Source organism: Dermacentor variabilis, chromosome 2 (assembly GCF_050947875.1).
Source record: "Dermacentor variabilis isolate Ectoservices chromosome 2, ASM5094787v1, whole genome shotgun sequence".
NCBI lineage: Eukaryota > Metazoa > Arthropoda > Arachnida > Ixodida > Ixodidae > Dermacentor > Dermacentor variabilis.
Genome location: NC_134569.1, coordinates 44845277 through 44854080, shown reverse-complemented (window position 1 = coordinate 44854080; position 8804 = coordinate 44845277). Strand labels below are relative to the sequence as shown.

The window sequence follows — 8804 nt, the reverse complement described above, 5'->3', positions numbered from 1 at the left end:
GGCTACTATCAGAGGTACATCCCTAGGTACTCTGATATCGCGGCTCCCCTGACGGATGCTCTAAGAAAGACAGAGCCTCAAACAGTCGTCTGGGACGAGACAAAGGAAAGAGCTTTTAGCGCCCTAAAGAGTGCCCTAACAAGCCAGCCTGTGCTACGATCGCCAGACTATACAAAAGGGTTCATTGTTCAGTGCGATGCTAGTGAGCGAGGCATGGGCGTTGTACTGTGCCAACGGGAAAATGGAGAAGTAGAACACCCCGTCCTGTATGCTAGTCGTAAGCTGACCAGTCGTGAGCAGGCGTATAGCGCCACCGAGAAAGAGTGTGCATGTCTCGTGTGGGCCGTTCAGAAATTGTCATGCTATCTAGCCGGCTCGAGGTTTATCATTGAGACAGATCACTGCCCTCTCCAATGGCTGCAGACCATCTCTCCCAAAAATGGCCGCCTCCTGCGCTGGAGCCTCGCTTTACAACAATATTCCTTTGAGGTGCGTTACAAAAAGGGGAGTCTCAACGGTAACGCCGATGGCTTAAGTCGAAGCCCCTAACGTAGGAATCAGCCTCAAAATTGTTTGTTACTGATGTTTTTCTTCCTGAGGCAGGATTTTTTTTAACATATTGCTTTTGTTTAGTGTTTCAAAGTGATGATATGCTTTCTAGTGCAATTTTTCAATTTGTGGACGCGTTCTGAGTGATGCTAGACTACTGTAAGGAACTAGGCAGTGGTATAAAAAGGGGAAAGAGCCTGGCGGGGCTTAGTGAGGGTTGTGCCGTGCTTGCTGACTGAGCGGTTGAGTTTTCAGCGTAGTTCTAACGCTTGCCGGGAACGAGAACAAAAATGTGAACTCTCCCGAAGTCACTTTGCAGTGTCCCGTGCGAACCTGAACGAGAGAACGAGGCCTTCTCTGTGCGCTGCGCTCAAGAAACGTCAAGGGACGCCCGACTTCGGTTATGAGCATCATCGAGCGACATCCCTCCGGACAGCGGATGCAGTCCCCTGTCCATCGGGATCTCCTTTCCCCGGCGGGGCGGTCTGTTGCGTTTCGCCTGCGACACGTGGTTTTGCCGGCGCGACGGCGGCGGGGCGGCGGACATTTTGGCCCGATCGTCGTCACCGCAACACTCATCGCCAGGTGTTTCCAGGCGCGTCTGCGGCGATGCGACCGCCTAGGGATTTCGTTCCAGTCATTGTGCCCGAAACAGGCGAGGCCAAAGCAGGGATCTCCTTCCAGTTATTGGGCCCGAAACAGGCGATGCCAAAGCAGGGATCTCGTTCCAGTCATTGTGCCCGAAACAGGCGATGCCAAAGCAGGGACCATCTTCTCGTTACAGTCATTGTGTCCGACCGGCAGCGCCACGACAGTGTGCTGCGCAGCGCCACGACAGTATGCTGCGCAGCGCCACGACAGTGTGCTGCGCAGCGCCACGACCAGGTGCTACGAGATCGTGCGCAGCGCCACGACATGGTGCTACGGCGTCGCTACGACAGTGTGCGTCACCATTAGCCCATTGTACATTCACGTGCTCGTCTTTTGAGGGGTTCCTTCTTGCCCTCAACTGCGAGAGTATAAAAACAGCTGCCCCCGGACGCCAGAGGAGGGCTCCGATTTCTTCCGTTGAGTGAAGTGCTCTCCCGTCTCTCTACTTCGGTCAAACCTGACCGCCAACTCTTTGCGATGTTAAAATAAACAAGTTGTTTCGTTGTTACCAGTCGACTCATGCTTTGCCGGGACCTTCGGATGCTTGCAGTTGTACCCCAGGCCGCCAGGCCAACGCTACCCTTGGGGCTTGCGACCCAGGTACAACCACGGGCGTCAGCGCCGAGTTCCCAACAGATCGTACCAGCAGTCAGATCCAAATACTATGCACTGTCAGTACAGTACATGCGGAATTTGAAAATCCGCTTGATTATCTGAGGTACAAAGAATTAGCAGGGCCTGCCTCAAAGAAGAAAGACAGAACACGGATCAGCACTATATGGGAACGTCGCCTTTACGCTTACTACCTCGTTTTTAGCCATCAAGTAACTTCTCGGTGGCGTAATCAATACAGGCTCATCTCCCTGGTTGCTGAAAAGCCCGTATATAGGAACACCGATGGTCCACCGACCAAGTTTGCCAGGGAGTCATCGGAAGCGGCGTGTCGTGCGAATTCGGCGTTAAGAAGAGTTTTCTGTGAACCATTGGCGTGCACCAAATAATAATAATAAATAAATAAAACATGAAGAATAAATTTTAAAAAGAAAGTAAACAACGGTGGGGAGCAAGCAGCGACGCCTTTCTTGCACACCCTCCACCCACCGATCTCGACCCAGCGTGCACATCGACCGGCGTATGTACATACAATGACGAACGGCGCAGACATATCCTCGCGGAAAGAATCAGCAGCAGCGGCAGCATAGAAAGTGAAAGACAAAAGACGCGCAGTTTAGCGCGACCGCAGGGGCGTCGAAGACTCGAGTGTCGCGTGACGCGAAGGAGTGCTCATCGGTCGCCCCGCTGGTCGGCGCGGGTATAAAGAGAGGGGGTGGGTACACGCTCGTGGGGGGTGGCTGCTGCTTCCTCGCGCCCTCTTCGTCTTCGGCCTCCCGCGTCAACGACGTCGGTCGAGGGGCTGTTCGGCCGAGTCGGCCGGAGAGGAGAGGCGGCGTGCGTGAGGTGGAGTGCGAGAACACGGTCTTCGCATTAGCGGCTCGGCGTCGCACCTGCGGCCGTTCTCAGGCGTCAAAAGGTGGCGGCGGTCGCGCGCGCAACCCCCGCCCCGGGCGCGGGCCCTTCCAATGGTCTTCGCGCGGGTCTCCACCCCCGCGGCCGCGGTTCGAGTCGCGGTCGGGCGCTGCTCCAATCGATGCGGCCGCCGCCGTGAGCGCGAGCCCGAGGCCGGGCCAATGGGAGCGGCCAGCACAAAGGGCTCGATCGATGCCGGCGCCGGGGGCAGGACGCGGGGGGCGCCCAGGCCACGGTCGCGCCCGATGAAGGGTCGCGCCGCCGCTCGCGGTCGCCGCCGCAGAGAGATCAGGCCGGGACCACCGGGCGCCCCCCGTCACCGCGTCCGCGCAGACTGCCGGTGAGCCGAGCGATCGGGCCGTTTCATCTGAATTTTCACTGCATCCTTCATGAACGGGAAAGTTAGCATCCACCTGTATGTAGCCATTAGCCTTTTTAAAGAAATTTAAAAAAGCGCTCCTCCGTACTTTTGACCTGTACGCAGGTGCACTCTAAAAAAAGTTTACACCCTTTGGGGCTTACCTTGTCCCCAAACAGTAATCGTCATCTGCCTTGCTTGCGTTTCCTCTCTTGAAAACTCGGCGCTCGCTACTTTCCTGTCGAGAAAGCTGTGTCAAGCTGATAACGCGCAAGCCGTTCGTGACGAGGAAGTACCGGGGTCGCAGCGTTAAAGAAAGGAAATGCGGGCAAAACAGGTGGCGATTGCGGACAATATACAACCCAAAGGGTGCAAACTTTTTTTAGGGTGTGGATGCGAACTTTCCCTTTCATACATTTACCTCCATCTTGAGAGTTTGCGCCGAATTCATTTCGCCAAACAGCACTCTTGTCCGTACTTTTACTCACCTATTCATGCAACTGCACGTAACTTGTGTACAGTGTTGAAGAGGTGGCAGAACATTCACGTAAAGTGCGAAAAGTATTTGGTTTAAGTTACCGCCTCCTAGAAATCATAAAACGTGAGCCGTCTCTTAAAATTAGTGAAAGATGAAACCGCTTGGAAGGATTGTACAGCTGGTCATCGGCGACTAAACGTTCCCTTTTAACCGGAGGCTTACATTGATTTTTCTGTCTGCGTGCAGTAATCGTTGCAGGAAAAGAAATTGACACGATTCCGAAATATATAGCTTTCCTTTCACAGCACAGTCACCGGGTAGTCAGCCACTAGGTGTGCTGAAACGGACTTGCTAAACAGAGTAACGTAAGACTTTACGCTTTGAGGAACATTGACTGGACACTGAACCGGTACCGTTAAGCTACCTGCGTGCGTTGTAGTGGCATCTCACTTAGCGCTGGGATTGTCAGAGATCCTCCAGAGAGCAAAGCGCAAGTGCTTTCTTCTAGAAATTAGCCCCGACCAGATGAAACGGCTGAAGGGATCTCACGAATCAAATTTGCAATCAGCCAGCCTTGAAGTAATCACCCCGGCCACCACAATGCGGAATCGTCGTTGATATTCTATGCGGCATTTGTGGACTTGAATGAATGTCTTGTCGTTAATCGATTGGAATGAGAACTGTATATAACGTTTGTAAGATACTCTATAGAAGCCTGATACGTAGTTTAGTCATTATGTCGCAAATAGAAGCGAGCACAACATCCCGTAGCCCTTTTTTTATGCCTTGGGCAAGCTCAGTTAGCACGTGACGTTATAATATATTCTACTTTCAAGACGCCGTCGTTGTGATTGTGACCACAAAGGAAGCGCTGGACCGGCGACTAGCAGTGTATCACGCACTTGGCAAATCACGCAACGCAGGCTTTCATTCCGCGTTGAGAAAACAAGGCCTGCGGCTGGCTCACGTCAGAGGGCACGCGAAGTGTTTTCACCTTGACGACACAGCAGGCAGAACGAGTTTGCCATTGTCAACGTTTACGTCCTGGTGCTCGCGAAAACAATGACTTCGCTGGCTTTTCATGCCGGAAGAAAAAAAAAAAAAGAAACTTGACGGCGCCTGCCAAGTTTCCCACTACGTGCGAAGTTCTCCAGTGCCAAGCCATTCTTTCCCTTTGCGTTAGGTATTCCCAGACTGTTTCAATTCTGTTCAAGAACACTGTGCTAGGCATGTGAAGTAGATGTGGAAGCGAACTTTCAGCAAATCAGGTGGAACGCAGTTGAACAGCTTCACCACTGGCTCTCGTTTCCAGGTTACCATTAAACTATCTCTCTCTCTCGCCTATATGGTTGAGAACAAGTTACTCTCTGAGCTCGTCTTCCGTATTCAAATCAGCAAATGCAAATAATATACGCAAATGTGATGCGTCGCTTGATATCCTTGCTCCAAGACATAGCGCAAGTATCCGCATGTAACACGAAATTGAACATGATATGAAAGGGCCACTTGGGGGCGCGGAAAAGAAAAAAAGAAAAGGTCAGAATGTTATACGGGTAAGAAACGCTTTTTTTTTTGTTCTTTGCTTTTAAATAATTTCAAATCCAAAAAGGGCTCAACCTCCTCAATACCTCTGATACCCTAATTTAGCATTTGAGGCAAAGCGAGATTTCACGGTAACCGTGCAGTTAATTAATGACGAATGTAAATCGAAATGCCTTTTTTTTTCTACACCGAGAATTGGTCCCAACTGCCTTGCCAACTCATCGGCTACAATTCGTAAATTGCAATATGCAAAGTAATTAGCTAAACTGAATAAGTGTTTTTTGTTAATTATTCAATTGTGCATTTCGATTTATTTTGCTAGCAATATGTACCTCTCCGAGTTACTGTTCAAGGATTAGAATTGTGCATGCTATCTGCTACAGAAAATGTCAAGAAAAATATGTACAGTATAGGAAAAAAATAAAACAACTCTTGTATATGTGACTTTACGCTACCGGAAGCGCTCTGTGATGCGAGCTTCGTGAGAAGGCTGCAATGGTACCACCCTGAGCTCGCAAAAGCTTACGAAAGAAGGTCTTTCTACAAGAACATTTGTTGCGGACGACAAACGACTGGACCGATGCGTGAAAGTAATAATTTGAGGCACTCATGTATCTGGCAACTACAGCCTTTGTCACAAGTTCAGAATTGCGACCGCGGTCGCGACGGAAGCTTTCCCCGTTACACATGCTCATACCCCAGTAGAGAGAGAGAGAGAGAGAGAGAGAGAGAGAGAGAGAGAGAGAGAGAGAGAGAGAGAGAGAGAGAGGAAAGACAGGGAGGTCAACCAGATATCTATCTGATGGCGAAAGAATGCAAGAGAAATACTTGCTTCGAGTAGGTTCTTGAAGCAGGTGAAGTCGGCAACATCTAAGCAACTTAAAAACTCACTGTGATCTAGAAACAGTTCGTTGCTTTGGCGTTATTTGCTGTTCCAAGTTAGTTGTTGCTCGGTGTGCTGTGTCATAAGTTAAATTCTCGTTACTAAACTGGTCATGTTTTCCTGAAAAGACGTATTGTAGGGGAAGCTTTAAAAAAGGAAAGACGTATGCTATCTGCCCTCTTAGCCATCCGCTCACCTTCCGCGGGATTTGAAGAATTATAAAGTTCACAGGTTGACGGGTATTCTGCTATCTATCTATCTATCTATCTATCTATCTATCTATCTATCTATCTATCTATCTATCTATCTATCTATCTATCTATCTATCTATCTATCTATCTATCTATCTATCTATCTATCTATCTATCTGTCTAAATAAATAAATAAATAAATAAATAAATAAATAAGTAAGTAAGTAAATAAATAAATAAATAAATAAATGCTGGTGCTTCACACCTCTCCCCGGACTAAAGTCAGAGTTAGGCAAACAGAATGTAAGTGAAAAAAAATAACGGCATAACCCATCACGATGACTATCGATGGTAATGCAATTAGCATTCAAGCAATGTAGCGACACATCATATTGCTGAAGTCATGTTTATATACCACATGAAGCGGCCATTCTGAGATTTCCGCTGCTTCGGCTGTATGCGACATTCACTGTCTCCAGTATCGGCCCGCTTTACTACGGCAAACGCTCGGCAAGGTTGCCAATGAGCTTTGCCGCATGACGAGGACTGTATGACGACGCAATAACTACAATGGAATGACGACGAACGAATGACGTCGACAAAACGATAAAGGCGGCATGACGATATTGAGATGATGACGATAGTATAACGATGATAGCGCGACGACGACAACATGATGACAATGGGATGACAATAGTGTATGACGACGATGACTTCATGACGCCGGTATGACGACAACTGTATGACGATGCTGGAATGACTATGATGACACGACCACGACGGCATGGCAGCGACTGCCTGACCACAACGCGCATGACGATGGCATGACAACGGAGGCATAATAACGATTGAATGACGACAGCATGAAGAAGGCGGTACAACGAAGAAGGTGGTATGAGGATGACGGTATGACGACAATGAGACGACATTGCTGAAGGGACGACGATGGTAAAACGACATAATGACGACGACGGCATGACGACGACTATGTGATGACGATGTCGCGACCACGACGGCATGACGAGAATGAGAAGACGAAGTTAGAATGACCGCGACGGCATCATGACGACTGCATGACAACGAATCGATGGCGACGGCTGTGTGACGACAATGCAATGACGACATGCGATGAAGATAAGTGTAAGGCTTGACGAGGACTGTATTACGAAGACTGTATGGATACGATTGCGTGCTGGAGACAGCATGACGAGAGTTGGATGACGAAGCTGGAGTAATAACGATAACACACACACACACACACACACACACACACACACACACACACACACACACACACACACACACACACACACACACACACACACACACACACACACACACACACACACACACACGACGATGGTAGCACAACGAACGCATGACCACTGTAAGGCGACGATGGCGTGATGGCGGGCGCGAAGAGAGTCTGATGACGTAAGTTGAATGAAGAAGATGCAGCGAACATGAAAGCATCGTGACATACGAGCACATACGTAGTGATGCCGCTATAAGACAACTTGAGTCACTAATCGGCGGAAGAGGTTGGAAGGAAGGAAGGAAGGAAGGAAGGAAGGAAGGAAGGAAGGAAGGAAGGAAGGAAGGATGGATGGATGGATGGAAAGGTGGGTAAAGAATGCTAATCCCATTAAAAACAAGGCGCTATATGCTGGCCCCATATCCACGATTCCATATCGATCCCATTGAATTTCCCCGTGTGTTTCCACATAATCCTATATGATCATATGGAATTGTGGATATGTGACATGAGAATTCCCGTTTTCATTCTCTTTCTCTTGACAGGGTCTGCACCTGCTACGACGCCTGAAGGGTCTCTTTTTCGTTTCGCTGCTTCTCCTTGCGCCCTTCCTTGCGCCGAACTACGTACTCTCTTCTGTCTCTATACCTCGCGCTCAATATTCGCACGCAGTTGTGAGGGGAGCACAGCGCGGGCGTCTCCTTCTGGAGATGCGAAAATTGTGCATTTATTTCTTTTACAAACTCGTAATAAATATCTCTCTCTCTGCCCTCGAGATCGAAGCAACGGAGTCTCCCTTCCTCGAAACGCAGCCCATTTCCTGTTTCCGCAGAAGGGCGTATACGAGCTTTGTGCCAGAGCTCTACATAGAGGATTTCGATTATGTTTATTCTTTACTCGTGACGCAGCGGGCAGATTATCCTTTCGTGGTGACCGAATGCTGATGGAGGCAGAACGCAGCAACGCCCCCGCCCCGACAGACGCATCGGCGGAGCTCTAAAGGTCAACTGGCTCGCATGAATCATATCGGGCCGTGACGTTCGAATACGTGTTCCAGCAAAGAGAGCTGTCGGGCTGCGGAACACTGAGACTTGAAAAATGTTGCGCACGTTCGGTCAAAACACTTCTGTACAGCTTTCGCAGATCCTGGTGTTGCTATAAATTTTTATTGAGCTTCGTATTAGTGTCTATCGTTCTTCAATAAACATAAGAGAGCGTCGGCTGCATTAGGTGCCAGCTTACTTCAGTGCAAGTTCATATTGCCGCTATATGATGTGAGTTACCTCTACTTTTTAGCGAATATTATATTATTTTTATCGTCACTTGCATGAAATCACATAAATACTCAACATAAGAGATAATGGAAATTA

The 8804-nt window shown here is 49.0% G+C and overlaps 1 protein-coding gene across 1 annotated transcript in view; it reads left to right on the top strand.

The window, feature by feature from the left end:
* Positions 1-2990: 2990 nt before the first annotated feature.
* Positions 2991-8804, top strand: part of LOC142570311 (retinoic acid receptor RXR-beta-B-like) — a 22849-nt gene continuing 17035 nt past the window's right edge. The window contains exon 1 of the mRNA XM_075678703.1: positions 2991-3067. The gene's annotated coding sequence lies outside the window, so the exon portion shown is untranslated. The remainder of the gene's footprint in view (positions 3068-8804) is intronic.